Source organism: Leopardus geoffroyi, chromosome A1 (assembly GCF_018350155.1).
Source record: "Leopardus geoffroyi isolate Oge1 chromosome A1, O.geoffroyi_Oge1_pat1.0, whole genome shotgun sequence".
Classification (NCBI taxonomy): domain Eukaryota; kingdom Metazoa; phylum Chordata; class Mammalia; order Carnivora; family Felidae; genus Leopardus; species Leopardus geoffroyi.
The window spans coordinates 18,114,021-18,134,014 of NC_059326.1; the positions used below are offsets into that span (position 1 = coordinate 18,114,021).

General features: G+C 38.8%; 1 long non-coding RNA gene across 1 annotated transcript; it reads left to right on the plus strand.

Moving 5' to 3' along the window:
* Nucleotides 1-12,316: 12,316 nt before the first annotated feature.
* Nucleotides 12,317-16,878, plus strand: LOC123596382. The gene is made up of 2 exons (XR_006711667.1): nucleotides 12,317-13,209; nucleotides 16,589-16,878. It is a non-coding gene; the product is annotated as an uncharacterized LOC123596382 (long non-coding RNA).
* The last annotated feature ends 3,116 nt before the right edge of the window (nucleotides 16,879-19,994 follow it).

A 19,994-nucleotide genomic window follows, 5' to 3' on the forward strand; every position in this document is an offset into this window, starting at 1 on the left:
GGAGCCTGACGCGGGGCTCGAACTTACGAGCTGTGAGGCCATGACCTGAGCCGAAGTCGGACGCTCAACCCACTGAGTCACCCAGGCGCCCCATCAAGTAATAATTTTAATAATAATAATTAAAAATAATTTTGCCTCAAATTTTATACCTCTATTATTTTTATTGTCTATCACAGATACTAGCAGCTATGAGACAATATAAACAAAATTTCTGGCAAGAAACATCCTATTTTGCTCCAGATTGTAAAGATAATGCTTTCGCAGAAGGCTGGTATACATATGTACATATGTACACGCATATGTGCGTATGTACATACATGCGTGCATACATCCTCCCTCTCATTTTCTCTTCCTCTCTGGATCCAGACAAATACTACATCTATATTTAAGTAGACATTAAATATAGGTGTATGTGTGTGTAATTCATGTTATGAGGTACCTACTTTTAGTATTTAGTATTTAACATTTTTTATCCAGAATAGACATTATATTGTATTAAGGCCTTTAAATATCTATGGAGAGGATAAAATAAATTTTCTCTCTTAACTAATTAATATGATGATCTATGGTAATATAGGAATAGATTTCCTAATATTGAATTATGGAGGAATTACTGGAGGACTCTGTTTACTTTTACTGAATATTTTGCAACAATGTTCATAAGTGAGCATGGGCTGTGCATCTCCTTTTGTGGTATATTACCTTTGTGGAATTTTTATAGTTTAGCTTTGCAAGAAACTTTTATAGTCTACTACTTACGAAAATATAGTAGATTATATATCTGAAAATACCTTCTCATTAGAGACCACATAAAAATGTGGAATAAGATAATGGAAACATTTTTATTTTTTTTTAAACTTTTTTTAACGTGTATTCATTTTTGAGACAGAGAGAGACAGAGCATGAATGGGGGAAGGTCAGAGAGAGAGGGAGACACAGAATCTGAAACAGGCTCCAGGCTCCGAGCTGTTAGCACAGAGCCCGACGCGGGGCTCGAACTCACGGACGGCGAGATCATGACCTGAGCCGAAGTCGGGCACCCAACCGACTGAGCCACCCAGGCGCCCCGGAAACATTTTTAAATTAATTAAGTTTCTATCTCTCTTAGTGTCATTTTTGGAAATTTTTATTTTAATAAACAACTATGCATTACATCTCAGTTTCAAAATTGATTTGCAGAGAGTTGAAGTATTCTCTTATGATTCTGTTGAAGTCTCTATAAAAGTTTTCTATTACTTTTTATTTTGTGTATTTTTTTATTTTTTTATTTTATTTTTACTTTTTATTTTGTGTATTTCTATACATAAATATATATTTATGTATAGAAATACACGTATGTTCTATACATATTTTCTGTATTAAATTAGGTAATCTACTCATTTTATTTTATTTTAAAGAAGTAGCTCTGGAATTTATTACCTTGGTCATCTTTCTGTTTTGAAATGATCAATTTCAATTTTCCTACTTACCACATCTGATTGTTTTACTTTTGCCATATACTTTCTAGCTTCTTGAGATAATTTTTTTTTAACGTTTTACTGTGAAAATTTTTAAACAAAACAAAGTTGAAATCGTTTTACGGGGAACACGTGGATTTATTCATCTTGTAGATTCTACCAATAACATTTTACTATGTTCATTTGATAATATAATACTATATTTATCTGTCAATCTGTCCAGCTATCTATCTTACTTTGTTGACTCACTTCAAAGTAAATCGCAGGGATCAATTCACTTCCTTTATTTCACATACGTATCATAAAATAGTTAAATATTTGCTACAATTTTTCCTTTTGGTATAGATTTACATACAACGAAATGCAAAAATCTTAAGTGTACATTTGCTGGGGTTAGACAAATGTATGCAAATGTGTGACTGAAACCTATCAAGTTATAGAACATTAACATAGCCCCAGAATTTCCTCTCCTACCTCTCCACGTTAATCCCCATCTTCCACCCCTTCCAGAGACAAATGCTATTCTGATTTTTTTTTTTTTACAGCATAGACTAGTTTTGCCTATTTTAGAACTTGATACAAATGTGATCATAGGGTATACATGCTTTTGTATATGGTTTCTTTTACTCAGCATGTCTTTGAGATTTATCTGTATCAGCTCACGTGTCAGTAGTTTTCCCCTTGCTATTGATTAGTAATACACCATTGTATAAATATCCCATTTTCACCAGACACCTGAGCTTTTCCTGGTGGGGGGCTGTGGTGAATAAAGCTACCCTGATAATTGTAGTCTAAGTCTTTCTGTGGATGTAAGTTCTCTTTTTTCCTAAGTCAATACTTAGGAATGGGATTCTTGGGTCATAACGTAGGCACTTGCTTAATAGTACAAGACGGTGTCAGAAATTCTTCCAAAGTAGATTTACCATATTCTCACCAATAAAATATGAAAAGTTCAGTTCTACATCCTTCCTTACTAACATTTGCTGCGGTCACTGTTTTTAATTTTGGTTATTCTGGTGGGAAGTAATGTTACCTCATTTTGTTTTAATTTGCACCCCCTGATGACTAATAATGTTGAGGACTTTTCGTTTACTTCCTGATCGCTTATATATCTTTCATGGTAAGCGTATGTTCAAGTCTTTTATCCGCTGTTACCTTCTCTCAGCAATTTTTTTTTTTTTTTTTTTTTGTAGTTTTTGTTGTAGAGGCCTTGCTTGCCTTCTGTAAATTTGTTCCTAAGTATTTTATGCAGTTTTCCTTTGGTGTTATTATAAATGGAATTTTATCTTACCTTATTTTCTGATTAAAAGTAATTTTTAATCTTGTCACTTTAGTCATAGTTTTATAGATTTCTAAGCATTTTCTGTGCAAACAATGCCACCTGAAAATACAGTTCGTTTTTCTTCTTCCTTTCTGGTGTTATGTCTTTGTCTGTCTGTTGTATTGTAAACATTTAGGACCACTAGTACAAAATTGAATCAAAATGGTGAGAGTGGAGATCCTTGCCTTGTTCTCAATATTATGGGAAAAAATGTTTTGAAATTTCCTACTAGGTGTGACGTTAGCTGTGGGTTTTTGATGAACATCCTTTATCAGACTGAGCAATTAAGGAAGTTAACTTCTTAAGGTCTTAGTTTGCTAAGAGCCATTTTTTTTATTGGTTTAATCTTGAATGGGTGTTGAATTTTGTCCAGTGAATTTTGCACTTTTATTTTGTGTTTTAAATGTTTATTTATTTATTTTTGAGAAAGAGAGAGAGCACATGCACAAGTGTGTGTGCCCTTGTAAGCCGAGGAGGGCACAGAGCCCAAACTGGGGCTCAATCTCACAAACTGAACTGCAAGATCATGACCTGAGCCGAAACCAACTTGGACACTTAACTGACTGAGCCCCCCAGGCACCCCTGCACTTTAAAATGAGCTCACATTGGTTGATTTTTAAATCTGAGGCAATTTTACAATCCTGAGATAAATTCTACTTTGGTTCTGATGTATATATTGTAAAACGCCATTCACTAATATTTTATTAAATGTTTTTGCATCTATGTTTATGAGAGTTGTTAAATTATTATTTTAAAATTTTTCCTATTTTACCTATAAGTAATAGGTTTTCTGTATGGTGTTTTATGTCTTTATTTTCTACATATTCTGCGATTCACATTTTGACTTTCCCTTTCTAACTGGCAAGTGGCAGAGATTTTTCTATTTTTTAGTGTTTGTATTAACTTCTAGATTTATTTCTTGTATTCAGAGAATGTTCTCTGTATTATTTCTACATGTTGAAATTAATAGATTTTCTCATTGTTGCCTAATACATAGCATTGTAATAAGTATTGCCTGGACACTTAAAATGAAGGTTTTGCCTGGGACTGAGAGGCTTCCTGGAATGTAAGATTTACTGTGAAAAAACTAAGGTCACCCTGAATAAACTAGGACTAGGCTCCTCTTTCTAAGGATAAAATTCATAGGTCACTGTCTTTCATTGAGGACTTCGTAGACCTTGCTGACTGTCCTTAAGCAGTGAACATAGTAACAAAATCATCTGAGAGCAGCATGAGTTTTTTCCTTCTACTATAAGTGACTGGATATTTTATTTCTGAAATCAATAATTTTACTAGGCTGTCTAGATCAGTTTTTCATGGGCCATATATCACCTTAAGTTGCGGAATCAAATCTTCACTTAATTCTGGAAAGTTAAAAAATTTTTATATCAATAAACATTTTCCATTTCTATTAAGTTTTCCCTTCTTTAGGAACTTTAGTCCTTCTCTGAGCTCTCACATTTCTGCTCTGTGCTCTTGGTTTAGAGAAGTGGTTGCTTCTTGAAGATTTAAAAATTTCGCAGCAATGTATTTAGTTAAAATTCTCATTGGTTAAATGTAAGTGCTTTCTGTACATGTTAAATTTCTATTTAATCCCTTAACCCCTTTATGGTATATTTGAAGAAGATAAATTCTTTCTGGACCAGCTATTTGTAATAAGTTTATGTGAAAGAAAATCAGTGGCATGTTTCAGGCTAGTAGGGATTCTTAATATCTGGGGTTGGATGTGTTTGTGAATGAGTTACTAAAATCTTATATCTATCAACTGAACTCAGAATCTGCTTCCTAGTCTCACTGACAGACTGTTTGTTGCAAAGTGGCTTGTCTCTGTGATTCCTCATTCCGTGTTACCTTCCAAGCTTCCCGAAGCTGCCAAGAGTATCTATGCTTCTTGTTTCAAACAAGAGATGGTTGGTTTTGACCCTCTAAGGGACAAACCCCAGAGAACACTACTCTGTTGATTCTCTGACATCTGCAGCTATGAGCATTTCTTCTTGGTATCTTTATCTTTACTGCTGGTGTCAGCTTTTCTTCTGTACTATATTCAGGGTTAGATATACTTCCTGGTTTGCCATCGATGGAGCTTGCATTTTTGTTTCTTCTCCTTGTTGTTTTACTCTACTGTTTTTGTACAACTCCAATGGTATTTTAAATGATCTATTTTGAAAAGACCAGTGCATTAACAGTAATAATTTTAAAAATTCTTTCTTCATCTCTTAGATATCTCTGCAACAAAAAATGGAGAAATTTTTGTTGTTGCTAAGTGGTTAAACTGATGAGTGCAGAGAGGCAGCTGGGATCATTAAAATTTTAGGTAAAACATCTTGAAGAATCAATTTTCATGGAGGAGTGGTAGGAAAAAAAAGACAAGAGATGGTCTTACCCCACAGCTGACAGTTAGTGAGTACACGCAGGTACAGATGAAACACATATTTACAGATCACATCGGATCTGATTGGGCAAGTATTTGTTCTGATTGTTGAGTTTTGTACTCTACCATTTTGTTACACATTTTGAACATTAACCTTCTTTCTACCTAACACAAAGCAGAGATTTGTTAATTGTCTGAATACTTCAGTCAACATGAATAGCCAATTTGGAAGAGTTCTGAATTTTTCCACACTGACTAAATTAACCAGGTAATTGCCATATATCCGAAGTATTACCTGATGCTGACACTAAGTTTTCTATTTATTCTTCTTGTTTCTTTTTGACTTTACAGACAAATTAACGCTGTGGTGGCTTCACTTCTTATCCAAATATTTTATTTATGAATAGGACCCTCTGATTCATATTTTCTATATTAATGCCAAAGCAATGTTTATATACTAATAGTAAACTGGACTGTTTATGCAGTATAGCCAGCCTGGCCTGTCATCGTTTCAGGGGAGCCCTTTTCTCAAGACATGAAAGGTCTAGTGTTAGAGATCAATAAACCCTTTCAGAATCCATCAACAGTAGCCAAAAACCCTTTCTGTTCAGCCAAATCTACTAGGTTGGGTCCTTTTCTCCATCAAGGATTAAGGAAACAAACAGGAAAACAAAAACATTCTATTGACTCACACTCCCACACTGTGTTAAGCCGATTTATGTAGGGGGCAATAGAGTTGTAACTGCCTTCAAATTAATCTTATCTTCCTCCAAAGTTCAAATGAAATGTTTCCACCCTACCTTCCATCCTGCAAGGCTTGCTTCATTCACACCTTATCTGGTGATATTCTGCAGTGCAATTAATGCTGCTATAATAATTTAATGAACTTTTACCAGGTGCCAGGAGTTGTGTTTTCCATGCCTTACTTCATTTAATCCTCGGAACAACTCTATCACAATGGGACCGTTATTAACCCAATTTATGGAAGTTTAATTTCCAGTGTAAGGAAATTGAAGATGAGAGAGGATAAGCACATTATGCAAGATCATATAGCTAGTTACCAGTGCCAAGAGTCTAACCTGGCCCATCTGCTACTACCAAGCAATAGTGACCCTCTGTGCACACTTCTTCTAGTTTGGGCTTCTGTTATTTATATCCTGCCTTCTTAACCCAATGGTTTTCAATCGTAGCTGCACATTAGAAACATCCATTGAGCTTTGAAAACAGTATTAACTTCCAGAGATACTAAATTGATTTGGATGGGGCTCAAACTGGTATTTTTTAAAAACTCTAAGAGTTGACAACCAAAGCCTTAATCATACATTTTTAATGAAAGGGTCTGGGCATCTAACATGCACATGTAGCCTAACATATATATATTAGGATCCTAATAAGTGCATCTTTAAGTGAATTAGAAGACTATAGGTCGTTATTTGATTTATTTAGTAGAGTTTATATAACAGGAAAAAAAGAATACACACACAGATCCAGACAGGATGCATGCTTAGAAAAGGCCTGAAGGACTGAAGCTATCGCCCTACACTGATATCAAGGCTCAGGGGCTGCAAATCAGTAAAGGTCTCCCATGACAAAGTCTGCAAAGACTGGGAAAGGTAGCTGGTTTTGCAAATGCCTAATTTTCAACAGAAGCTCACAGGCATGCTAAGAAACAGGGAGACATGACCCATTCAAAAGGACACAATTTCCAAAAGCAGTTTTTTAAGAAGTACATGGTTCAGACTTAACAGCTATCTTAAGTACGTTCAAGGAACTGAAGGAAATTAGGAAAACAATATATAAATGAAGTGAGAATATCGACAAAAAGATAGACATTATTAAAAAAAACAGATTCTGGAGCTGAAAAATACAATAACTGAATTGGAAAATTCACTAGGCTGGTACAAAGACAAACAGGCATAAGTATGAGTCATCAAATATGAAGAAGACAAGTCATTTGAAATAATCAAATCTCAGGAGTAAGGGGAAAAAGAATGAAGAAAAGTGAACAGAGCCCAAGGGACTTACAGAATACCATCAAAAAGGTGAATATATACATATAGGAACCACAGAAGGAGAGAGAGAGAGAGAATGAGAGAGAAAGGGACAAAGAGATTATTTTAAAAATCAGTGGCTGAAAACTTCTCAAGTTAGAGAAAAGACATAGATATACTAATCCAAGAATCTCAGTGAAATTCATGGAGGATAAACCCAAAGAGACCCAAATGGAGACATAATCAAACTGTCAAAAGCCAGAGACAGAGAGTGTTGAAAGCAGTAAGAGAAAAATGACTCATCATGTAGACCAATTAGACCTAATAGAAATGTACAGAACACTCCACCCAATGACAACAGAATGCACGTATTTTTTTTCAATTGCACAAGGATTATTTTCCAGGATAGACAATATTGTGGACTACAAAATAACTCTTAAGAAATGTAAAAGATCGAAATCATACCAAGTATCTTTTCTTTCTTTTTTTTTATTTCGGGGGGGGGGGGAAGAAGGGCAGAGAGAGAGAGAGAGAAAGAGAGAGAATCCCAAGCAGGCTCCACTCTCAGCACAGAGCCCCACATGACGCTCAATCCCATAACCCTGGGATCGTGACCTGAGCCAAAATCACAAGTAAGACGCTCAATGGACTGAGCCACCCAGGTGCCGTATCTTTTCTGATCCTGATAGAATGAAACTAGAAATCAACAGCAGAAGAAAAACTAAAAAATTCTTCAACATACGGAAATCAAACAACACACCTTTAAACAATAAATGGGTCAAAGAAGAAATTACAAAGGGGATAAGAAAATATCTTGAGACAAATAAAAATGCAAAACAGGATACCAAAAGTTATGGGCTGCAGCAAAAGCAACTCTAAAGGGAAAATCTGTAGCTGTAAATACATTAAAGAAGAAGAAAGTCTCAAGTCAGGAACCTAACTTTATACCTTAAGGAACTAGAAAAAGAAGAGTAAACTAATTCCAAAGCTCATAGAAAGAAGGAAGTCGTAGAAATTAAAGCAGAGACAAATAAAACAGAGAGTAGGAAAACAGAAGAGAAAAACCAATGAAACCAAGAGTTAGTTCTTTGAAAAGATTGACAAAAATGGCAGTCTTTTTGCTAGACTGCCTAAGAAAAAAATAGAGAAGGCTTAAATAATTAAAGTCAGAAATGAAAGGGGATATTACTATAGAGTTTAGAAAAGTAAAAAAGAATTACAAGTATTATGAACAACTGTATGCCAACAAATTGAATAACCTTTATGAAATTGAAAATTCCTAGAAAAATACAACCTACCAAGACTGAATTGTGAAGACACAGACATTTTGAGTAGACCTAAACTGGTAAGTAGATTGAATCGGTAATCAAAAACCTCACCTAAATGAAAACCCCAGGACCAGATGGCTTCACTAATGAGTTCTACCAAATATTTCAAGAATTAACACCAGTCCTTCACAAACTCTTTCAAATAATTGGAGAGGAGGGAACGATTCCTAATTCATTTTCTGACACCATCATTATCTTGATATCAAAGCAAGATAAAGACGTCGTAAAGAAAGAGTCCACAAAAAGTTGTTAGAACTAATAAACAAATTTATCAAAGTTTCCAGATGCAAAATGAAAATGTGATAATCAGTTGCATTTGTATATACTAACAATGAATAATCTGAGTAAGAAATTTAAGAAACACAATTCCATTTAAAATAGCATCAAAAAGAATAAATTACTGGAGAATAAACTTAGCCAAAAGAGGCAAAAGACTTGTACACTGAAAACTACAAAACATTGCTGAAAGAAATTAGAGACATCACTAAATGGAAAGGCATCCTGTGTTCATGGATTGGAAGGCAATATTGTTAAGATATTATTATGACCCCAAGCAATCTCCAATCCCTACCAAAATCCCTAGGATGCTTTTTGCAAATATAGAAAAATCTATTCTAGAATTCATATGAAATCTCAAGGGACCCCCAAATAGTCAAACAATCTTGAAAAAGAACAAAGTTGGAGGTGTCACACTTCCTGATTTCAAAATTTACTACAATGCTACAGCAATAAAAATAGCATAAAACTGTCATAATGATAGACAAATGGACCGATGGAATAGAATAGAGAGCCCAGAAGTAAATCCTGACATGTAGGGTCCAATGATTTTCAACAAGGATGAAAAAGTCATTCAATAGCGAAAAGACAGTCTTTTCAACAAGTGGTGTTGGGAAAACTGTATACCTACACACAAATGAATGAAGTTAGACACTTATTTTATACCATACATAAAAATTAACTGCAAATGGGTTTAAATACAAGACCTAAAAGCATAAAACTCATAGAAAATGTGGAAGAAAAGCTTTGTGTCTTTGGATTTGGCAAGGATTTCTTGGATATCATGCCAAAAACCGGACAGCAAAATAAAAAAATAAGTTGGACTTCTTAGAATTAAAATTTTGTGCATCAGAAGACACCAGGGAACCCACAGAATGGGAGAAAATATTTGCAAATCATGTCTGATAAATGATTGTTGTCCAGGATACATAAAAATTTTCACAACTCAACAACAAAACAATTGAAAACTGCACCTCAGGCTTAAATGGATATCACCCCAAAGAAGACATGGAAATGGCCAATAAGCACACAAAAACATAGTCAACATCACTAATTATTAGGTAAATGCAAATCAAAATCGCAATGAAATACAACATCATACCCATTAGATTGGCCATTCCTCAGAAAACAGAAGGTAAGTGCTGGTAAACTTGTTGAGCAAGTGGAACCCTTGTGCATCGCTGGTGGAAGGGGATAAGGTGGATCTGTTGGGAAAATTATGGTGATTCTTCGAAAAACTAAACAGAGAATTACCATGTGGTCCGATAATTCCACCTAGTATATATGCAAAAGAAAGAAAATCTGTACAATCAGGTGATTATGTACAATAGCCAAAGGGGAAGCCACCCAGAGATCAACGAAATGTGATCTCCACATACGACAAAATATTATTCAGCCTTAAAGAGGAAAAAAAAAAAAATTCTAACACATGCTACAACATGGAAGAATCTTGAAGACATTACGCCTAATGAAAGAAGCCAGTCACAGAAGGACAAATACGAGATTCCACTTATAGGTTGGCCCTGGAGCAGTCGACCCCAGAGAGACAGAAACTACTTTGCTGGTTACCTTGGGTTGAAGGGAGGGCGAATGGGAAGTTACTGTTTCATGGGTAGAGAGTTTCAGTTGGAGAAGCTGAAAAGTTACAGAGATGGATGGTGACTGATGGTTGCCCCAGAATGTGAATGTACTCAACGCCACAGAAATGTACACTTGGAAACGGCCAAAATGTCACATTTTAATGTTATGTGTATTTTACCGTAAAAAATAAAATTGCCCCCAGAAAGAGTCAAATCTAAAAAAAGAAAAATATTCACTAAACTAGATGATGCATCAGCTTTCTTTTTTTTTTTTTTTCCTGGAAACCTCACTCCTGGTGGCCTCTGCCTTCTCTAATGTGGATTCATTGATCCCCAGGGGCCCAGTGGTCATCCAAGGATTTCCCTTCCCAGCTCTATTGTTGGAGCCACTGCTTCCCTAATCTATGTCTTGATTTATTCCCTTGTTTTGGTGGACACTATTCTCCGTGAAAGGATGCATGGGTATTAAATCTTCTGAGTCCTTACGTGTTCTGGGCTGTCTTTATTTTGCGCTTTGCTGAATTGCAATTCAGTTTTCCTCCGCATACTCACGGCGTTTTCCATCCGCTTCTCGCATCCAAGTTAGTGCTTTGTCGCTGCTCCACGGCACCTTTGTTATTACACCTCAGTCGCTATTGTTGATCCCTATTTTTTAGGTTTTATCAAATCTGATTTCCAACCTAAAGATGGTCTCCCTCTACATGTTTTTGTAAAATCAACAAGATGATTGGTAAATATCATTCACCGATGTCTGCCTACTGGTTTCCTTGCTGTGCTCAGGAAATTGTTGCAACTCCAGAGCTATAACCTGACTGTATAAAAGGGGTGTAGGAAATCGTCCGCAGTCCTAAGTCCCTCCTGATATTTTGTTTCATTTCCAAATAGCTTTAGGGTTGGGTTAGCTATTTATTTTCTCTAAAAATATAAAAGTACATCCCCCGAAAAACAAAATGTCAACTAAATAAAAACCCCTATTTGAAAACTTAAATCATTAGCTATCGTGTGTTACCTTCATATTTTCATTTTAGACTGTGTTATTAGCCAAAAACCAGTCATCGCAGAGACTGGCTCTTCCTGCTTGATACAGCGTGACACTGTGAGTTAAGAAAACATATTTTAAATCTCATTTCATTTTTTTGTTTTGTTTTGTTTACTTTGTGCCTTTGTATGTGTTCCCATCTAAGTGTTTTCAATTTTTAAATAAATATTTAAGACTCAGATCTATATTTGGATGCATGCATAATCAACATCACCTTCAGTTAAACCTTCTGCATTTTGCCACAAATGGGAGAAATTGACCTTGATATTTTCCAGGAGGACAAATTCATAAATATGAGAACCGAAAAGAAAATCCTGCGCCAAGATAGCAAATGACTCATTGCAGCTTCTGTAGTGAAATGAAGACAGTTCGCAAGGCCGGCACATTTATGAAAAGTACAATAAATTATATAATACCACAAATAACCACAGATAATAGGAGCCTGTGCCTTTTCCTTGATGCTGGAAATTTTTGTGTATCTAAGCCTTCATGTGCTTTACCTTCAGTGGGTTTTGTTCACAAAAACCAAATATTCTAGAGAAACCCCCAGGGTGAATCTGTCACTTAAAATCCTACTTTTGCTTTGCTACAGATGCTTTGTGTGGGAAGGAATAAAACCATCCTTCGTTTTTGTTTTGTGTTTTTCCTGTAAAGAGAGAGAGAAAACATTGATGAAGGAAATTTATAAATAACACCTTTCAAAATGGCCACCGTGTGACCTTCCTGACTCAGTTAACCTTTCTAACAGAGTAGCTGGCCTTTAGACCAGTAGGTTGGTTGGAGTTTTGCCATGCCTTAATTCTTTTTTTTTTTTTTTTTTTTTTTTTGAGAGAGAGAGAGACAGAGAGAGCATGAGTTGAGGGGGTAGGGGCAGAGGGAGAGGGAGACACAGAATCGGAAGCAGGCTCCAGGCTCTGAGCTGTCAGCACGGAGCTCAATGCGGGGCTTGAACTCATGAACCGGGAGATCATGACCTGAGCCGAAGTCAGACGCTTAACTAGACTGAGCCACCCAGATGCCCCCATGCCTTAATTCTTTCTAACTCATCCTTTGACAAGGGTAGAAAGGATACATGGTTAAGCAAAAGAAGAAGGAGGAAGTGAAAGAAAGAATTAGGTAGCATGTAAATAGAGACCTGAGGTGTGGTGTCTACACATCCGGGACTTTCCCCAGGATGGTGTACGGCTGCACCCGGCCTTCTCAGAGACCAGCCAACTCTGTGTGCTCAGCTCTTCCCCCCATCTTCCCTGCAGCCACCCTGGCAGATCCAGTGTGTTTCCACCCAAGCAGACCTGCCTCTACCACTCGCTCGTCCCCAGATTTCCACACGCTCCTGCTCCCCCCTCCTGAAGACTTAGTGGAGGGCAGGCCCAATGCCTTTGCTGCCCTGGTATCTCCTCCCCAAGACAGGTCCTTTTAAAACAGGCTTAGTGCAGGAAGGGAGGGTATGTGTGGTAAGTATGGTACCAGGGCTGGTGTCCACTGTCCCGTCCTAGCCTTCCAAACAACTGTCTGAGGTGGGCAGTATTATGGGTCGAGGAGGTTGGAGAATTCCGTCCAGGTCACTTTAATGCCCCTGTCCCCCCTACCCCCCCCCCCCCCCCCCGCCCAAGTGACAGGGTCTTACAGCGTTCCAAGGCCAGTGGTTTCTGGCTCCCGACAGGAAGCCTGCTGAGCGTTCCATTGCCTCTGCTTCCTACCCAGCACCTCCTGCCACCCAGAGGAAGGATGTCTTGTGCCTTTTGTTCTTTGAGAAGTTGCAGACGATAACCTCTGGGGAGCCCCCGCAGGCCTTGCCGCTCTCCGTCTGTGACAGAAGAGAGCATTTCCGTCCACCAGACTCTAGGTATGTGTCTTGCCCCTGATGCTCCCACCTCTCATCGTCCCACCCCCAGTGGCCGATGACTTTGGGGCTTGTAAGGTGGTTGGATAAGAGTTCCAAAAAAATCAGGATTGGAATCCTCTCTCCATTAAAACGGAAATGGCGATTTGGTGAAATGAAGATCAACCAGCAAAACACACTAATGATGGCTATGAGACCCCAGTAGGCATGCGTTTCTATTCTTCGAGAAATCTCAGGTTGCTGAATGTAGCCTGGTGGACGTTTGTATGACAGAACTGATTATGCAGGCATGACTCACAGCGTGAAACCAGTCCGTGTGTCTGTCCATTCCCTGCCTACCCCACCCCTAGCCACCAGAGGAATTTTGCTATGAAAGTTTTGCGTTCATGTACCAAGACGGCCTCCTCAAGGGAGAGAGGCGATTCCCCACTCCGGCACTGATCTTCTGTGTGGCTTCCTTTAACGATCCCAGAGAACATGGCTCTGATGTGCCAGCTGTACCTGGGCGGAAGCAGAAAAGAAAGTGTCTTAGTCTGTTCTGGCGAAGATAACAGGAGTACCACAGACTGGGTGGCTAAACAACAGAGATTTGTTTTCACCATTCTAGATGCTAGAAGTCCAAGATGAAGGTGCGGGCAGGTTCAGTTCCTGGGGAGATCTCTCCTCCTTGTTATGCCCTAACATGGTGGAGAGGGAGAGGGGAAACTGCCTTGTGTCTCTTTTTATAAGCACATTAATCCCATTATGGGATTCCATCCTCATGACCTAATTACCTCCCCAGAGTCCCACCACCACATCCTATCACAATGGGGACTAGGATTTCAACCTGGATAAAACACCAACATTCAGCCATCGCAGGTGGGGTGCACTGAAAGAGGCTCCTGAGGGCGAGGCTGTGATGGATGGTGGCGGTCACAGCAGTGGCCCTCAGAGACTCCGTGGGAAACAGCTCAACAGTGGAGATCAGAGGCGAGGATGAGAAGCTTCAGCAATGCAGCTTTAGGGAATTGAGGCACGGGCAACAGGTGGTCCTAAAGAAGGCTTGGATGGGACAGGAGACACAACTGTGGTTCATCCTACAGAGGAGCCCAAATGAACATTGGTGAGAACAGGTGTTGGGGATTCCCCATCGATAAGTAAAGGACCGTGGAGGTCCTGCACTCACAGGTGTCAGCATGAACCAGCAAAATAAAGATCATCTATGTTGATAGGACTCCATTTGATTTATGTATTCATTTGTATATTTATTTATTTAGTTTTACATTTTTCATGTCTATTTATTTTTGAGAGAGAGAGAGAGAGAGAGAGAGAGAGAGAGAGAGAGAGAGAGCGCCAGTGGAGAAGGGCAGAGAGAGCCGGGGGAGAGAAAGAATCCCAAGCAGGCTCCACGCTGTCAGCGCCGAGTCTGACACGGGGCTCGATCTCACAAACCCCGAGATCATGACCTGAGCCGAAATCAAGAGTTGGGACGCGTAACCAACTGAGCCACCCAGGTGACCCAAGAAATGCCAATATTCTCGATCTTCAATATCACTTAAATGGGAGACTAATTGTTCGTTGTACTTGTGTGAATCAATGTTTGTGGTAGAAAGTGTCCCATTAATCTTCTGGGGGTTTGCTCTCAATATGAGTACCTGAGTTGGTGGTTTGAACCCCAACTTAGAAATGGTGATATTTATCCTTCTGGACATGCGAGTGCTTTCCCATTAGCATACACTAGCTCAGGTCACCAAAAACTGTGATGTAGCCAATTGTGCATTTACTGTCACCTTGATGTCTGCTTTCTGTCTCTCCCAGGTCCTTGGCAGGCAAACTTATTCCACGGCTGTCTTTCCAGCCCCACATCTTGGTGTCTCAGCCCCTCCATGTGTCATTGGCATCTCTTCATTGGTCCCACCTCAGCTGTTTTGTGTGGATCCCTCATTATGCACCCAAAACCTTCTGCTCATATAATGTTACTTTTGAAAACTGTACTTTTCCAGGGTGCCTGGGTGGCTCAGTCAGTTAGGCTTAGGTCATTATCTCACGGTTCTTGGGTTTAAGCCCTGCGTTGGGCTCTGTGCTGACAGCTCGGAGCCTGGAGCACCTGCTTCGGATTCTGTGTCTCCCTCTCTCTCTGCCCCTCCCCTGCTCATGCTCTGCCTCTGTCTCTCAAAATTGAATAAACATTAAAACATTTTTTTAAAAAAAAACATGGACTTTTCCAAAAGGTTCTTGGATTAACTTTTAAGTCAAGTCTTTCTCTTTGGGTCCTTCTCAGATTGTGTCACGATTCATTTCCATCTGGTTATCCTCAGATTGGCACTGCTCGTTATCCATAGGTTATCCGGTGCAGCATCCTTCCTTAGGGCCCCCCTTAGTTTTTGCTCATACTAACTTTTCACCTAGAGTCTGCTCCTAACATAGACCTATTTGAGAAAGGGTAATTTCAGTGTTGTTTCCTCAAGGGACAAGCTCCAGGGGCTGTAAACACCCTATAGGATCTTTGGGCTGAACTTGTTCTCCTACCGTACAAGGTAAGTGGGGTTCAAGTTGCAAATGTACTTCATTCATCTCCAGTTGATTTATGTGCCTAGTATCATAGTGGGTTAGACATGGAGGGCCTGGGTGACACAGTTGGTTAAGTATCTAACTCTTGATCTCCACTCAGGTCACGGTCTCACAGTTTGTGAGTTCAAGCTCTGCATCAGGCTCTGTGCTGATAGCGCGGAGCCTGCTTGGGATTCTGTCTTTCCTTCTCTCTGCCCCTCCCTGCTTGTTCTCTCTGTCTCTCTCTCTCTAATAAGTAAAAAACTTAAAAACAAAAACAAAAACAAAAACCAGACATGTTCCCCAATGTCAAAGACTTAGTAATTGGGTCCGTCCAAGAAAACCTAGGCGTGCATGAGAACTCACAATGATATGTTACAAGAGCTGACCCTTCTTCCCTTGTCTGTTTGAGGCTGACATTTCTTTAACACTTTAAATATAGTGGAGCCTCTGTAATATTCTCTCCTTTTGGTTCTTTTCTCCTGTCTCTTTACTTTCTTCCCCCGAATGCCAGATAGAAACATTAATCTTTCATAGTTAGTGGACAACTTCATACTCGTTTTTGGAACTCTCTTATTTTGCCTCCAAAGCTTACTCTCTGGTTACATAATCTTGTACCTCTGTTTCTTTATATATAAAATAAGAATAATAATAAGCGCTTCCTTATAAATTTTTTTGTGAACATTAAATGGAAAAAAAAAATCAATGTGAAGAACTCAGCCCAGTGCTTGAAACTTGTTAAATAGTCAATAAACCATAGCTATGGTTTGCGTATCAGAATTATTATTACCTGCTCTCACCGCCCCTTTATTTGGCCGTCGAGGAGATAAGGGCCATTTGCTCTCATTTCCAGAGTTCGGAGCAGTGTGCATCATTCGTCAAGTATATAACCTGAAGCAGCTGCTGAGGTGGTGGCACCATCGGTGTGGGTCACTTCCTTTCTAACTGATGACTGCCTGACTCAGACTCATGAGGGAAGGGAGGACAGAGCAGCCATTTCCATGGAACCAACGCTCCCGGAGGCTGACCACAGTTTTAGTGATGGCTCCAAGGGGCCAGTCTTCATCACAGGTATGTCTCGTGAGGATGCAACGGCCAGAAGAATTTTATTTTAACAACTTTCATATTACATATGAAACTAAATGTGCATTGCTCTTTGGCATTTTCTTATTTTTTTTAACTGTTTATTTTATTTTGAGAGACCGAGCCCGTGCAAGTGGGTAGTGGCAGAGGGAGAGAGAGAGAGAATCCCAAGCAGGCTCTGCACTGTCAGAGCCCAGAGACCAATGCCGGGCTCGACCTCATGAGCCGTGAGATCGTGTCCTGAGCCAAAATCAAGAGTCAGCCACTTAAGCGACTGAACCACCCTGGTGCCCAGCTCTTTGGCATTTTCAAAGAAACTTAACAGATCATTACTTACCATATTTTACAGATGAGGCAAGTGAGACTCCAAGAAGTGGTTTACTCCCCCCAGAATTAAAGCTGAAGTAAAATACAGATGTTTAGAAATCTATACTAGAAAACTCTACCTGTGATGCTGTGACCTTTCCCTTAAAATTAGGTCCCACTGGACATCACTCCCTTCTCACAGCTATTTCTTTCCCCCTTATGTATTTTCTCTTTTCCTTTTGGGCAGAGTCATCTTTTTATTATAGACATTGAATAAGGAAGACGTAGCAATAACTTGAGAATTGACTACTTACACTATCTCCTTTTGGTTCTGGGAAGACGAAAAAAATATTATTTAATGAACAAATTTTTAGTATGAAAATATGTCATGTGCATTGAAAAGAGACTTGTTCCTTTTCAGATGTATGGTGAACAAAGCCTGGAGTGGATTGTTCAGCTTCTGACAACCCCCAGACCACTTATTAGGTACTCATTTTTATAATGCTCACTACTCTGGTTTTTGCTGATATTGTTGATGACAAGAACATGAATATCAGTTAATAACTGAAAAGTTTTAATATATGTATATATATATATATATATATATATATATACATGTGTTAAAGGTGTATATACACATGTGTCTGTATATATTCATGTACATATAAACATGCATTTATATACAAGAAAAACACAAATGACTCCAAAGAATGATAAAATTCTAAATTAATCTTTTCTTCTTACTGTTTTAGACAAATATTTGCTTTTTATTGCGCTTCTATGGTTGATTTCTATTATATATGAGTGCTTTTACCATGGCTTTCTGCTCAGCATAATAATTTCTATCTGTATGAAATTATTCTGATTGCTACCTGCAAGGCTCTGTGACTTCAATTGTTTGAGGAACATGGTGCCATTCAGATAATGTTCAAAAATGCAAATATTCACGGTAGGAATGTCCACAAAAGTCAGTTTCCCACATTAAATTGAAGAAAAAATAGCGGCAGAAGTATGATAATAGTAAATTGCTATAAAAGAACCAAAACACCATGGGGGCCGTGGCTAAAGGTTAGAAGGAGGAAGCAAGACAGTGTTCTAGTTGAGAGTTCTTACAAATCAGTGCTCTAACCTTGACTGCCTCAAACTCTGACTTTCATGTCAAATCAAACCGACAAAAGACTTTCTGTCAGATTTTCAGATTCTACTTGGAACGTTTTTAGAATCCGCTCCCTGATGTTTATGATTAGAGTGTCTACCTCTTGACACTCTTTGAACCAGGCTATTTTTAAGCATCTGCGCAGATTTTTGCTTTCTTGAGCTTCAGGATTTCTGATTTCTGCGTGTCAAAGTCAAGCTTCCAGCTGTTTAAATCATAGACAGGGGGCAGAGTTGGTCCAATTACTAGGGGAGTTGGAGTCTCTAGGAGTTGGCGCAGTTCACATGACAAAGGGTGAAAAGGAGAGGATCAGAAAGACTGGACTCCGTGTCTCCATAAGACCAGCCCCTGAGCGGATGTCTCCCCTGGGGTTAAAGCACCCATTTTAGGAATTGTGAAGGCGATTACTAATGAGTCAGTCCTTCCTTTTGTTGTTGTTTGTCTATGAGGAGAGTAGCGCAGGATTTCTCAACCTCGGTGCTACTGGCATTTGAGAGCAGACCGTTCTTTGTTGTGCAGGGCGGTCCTGTGTATTATACAATTATTAGCAACATCTCTGGCCTCTACCTACTAGATGCCAGTAGGCCCCCCTAGTTGTGACCATAAACAATGTCACCAGACATTGCCAAATGGCCACTTGGATGAGAGTGTGGAGCAAAATGGCTCCTATAGGGGAACCACTGAAATAGATGTTTGATGCTTTTATTCGTTAAGATAAAATTTTCTAAATTATTGGCTCCCAAACATTTTTTCCTCTTGCCTTAGAAAGGGAAGTGATAAAGCTTTACCACTAACATGTATCATATGCTTTTGAATGTTGATTTTTTTTTTTTTTACATAACAGTAGTGACTGCCTTATAAAAATGACTCATTTTTTTAAGGATCGGTTCACAGAGTATCACAAGATACTCGTTCCCATTATTTTTCTCTTGCCCTTCTTTTCCCTGCCCCAATTTCTCCAGAACTTCTACAGAAAGTAAAAGAAATGGAAGTGGCTCTTACCTCTGTAAGTTTGAAGTTATGATATTGCATTTTGGGGATATTGTTGACCTAAGAGAAAATAGAGAAAGTGATTTGAAGATTTACTAAGGCAGACTAACTTTTAACTCAAAGAGCAGGGAGGGGGTGGTGATATGTATTGTTAAACATTTTGGCAGAAGGTGACTACATCCTCTTTGTATCTGCTTTGGAGAAGAATGCATCGAAGAACTTAGATACCCACCCTAGACTTTGCAAACCAGATCTCTACTATTTTAGAGACAGTTACCCAGATGGGCCCCCATAAGAAACGTGGCTCTGGCAGGAAGGAATGTTCTCACGTATCATGAGATAATTCTCAGCGAGGAATCAAGAGGAACCATCCAAAGAACCAATGTGAAATAACTAAGGCACCAGAACTCAAGAACCCTGATTTTAAATTCCTCCTTCTACACCACACCCCTTACCTTTTTTGTGTTATTTGTACCATTTTTTTTTTTTTGAAAACACTAAATTTAAGCTGTTAAGATTATGCAGATTGTGCCTCAGTCTTTGAGATAAGATAGACCTTACTGCATCTGTTTTTGGAAATCTTCAAAAGGAGTAATCCAGTCTAATTCATCTCATTTCCATTCAACTCATTCATTACATTGTGGTTTGGGCCCACAGTCATGAGAGTGGCCTTTGACATTGTCTTCCACGGATATATTTCCCTTGAAAAAAGAAAAAGAAGTGA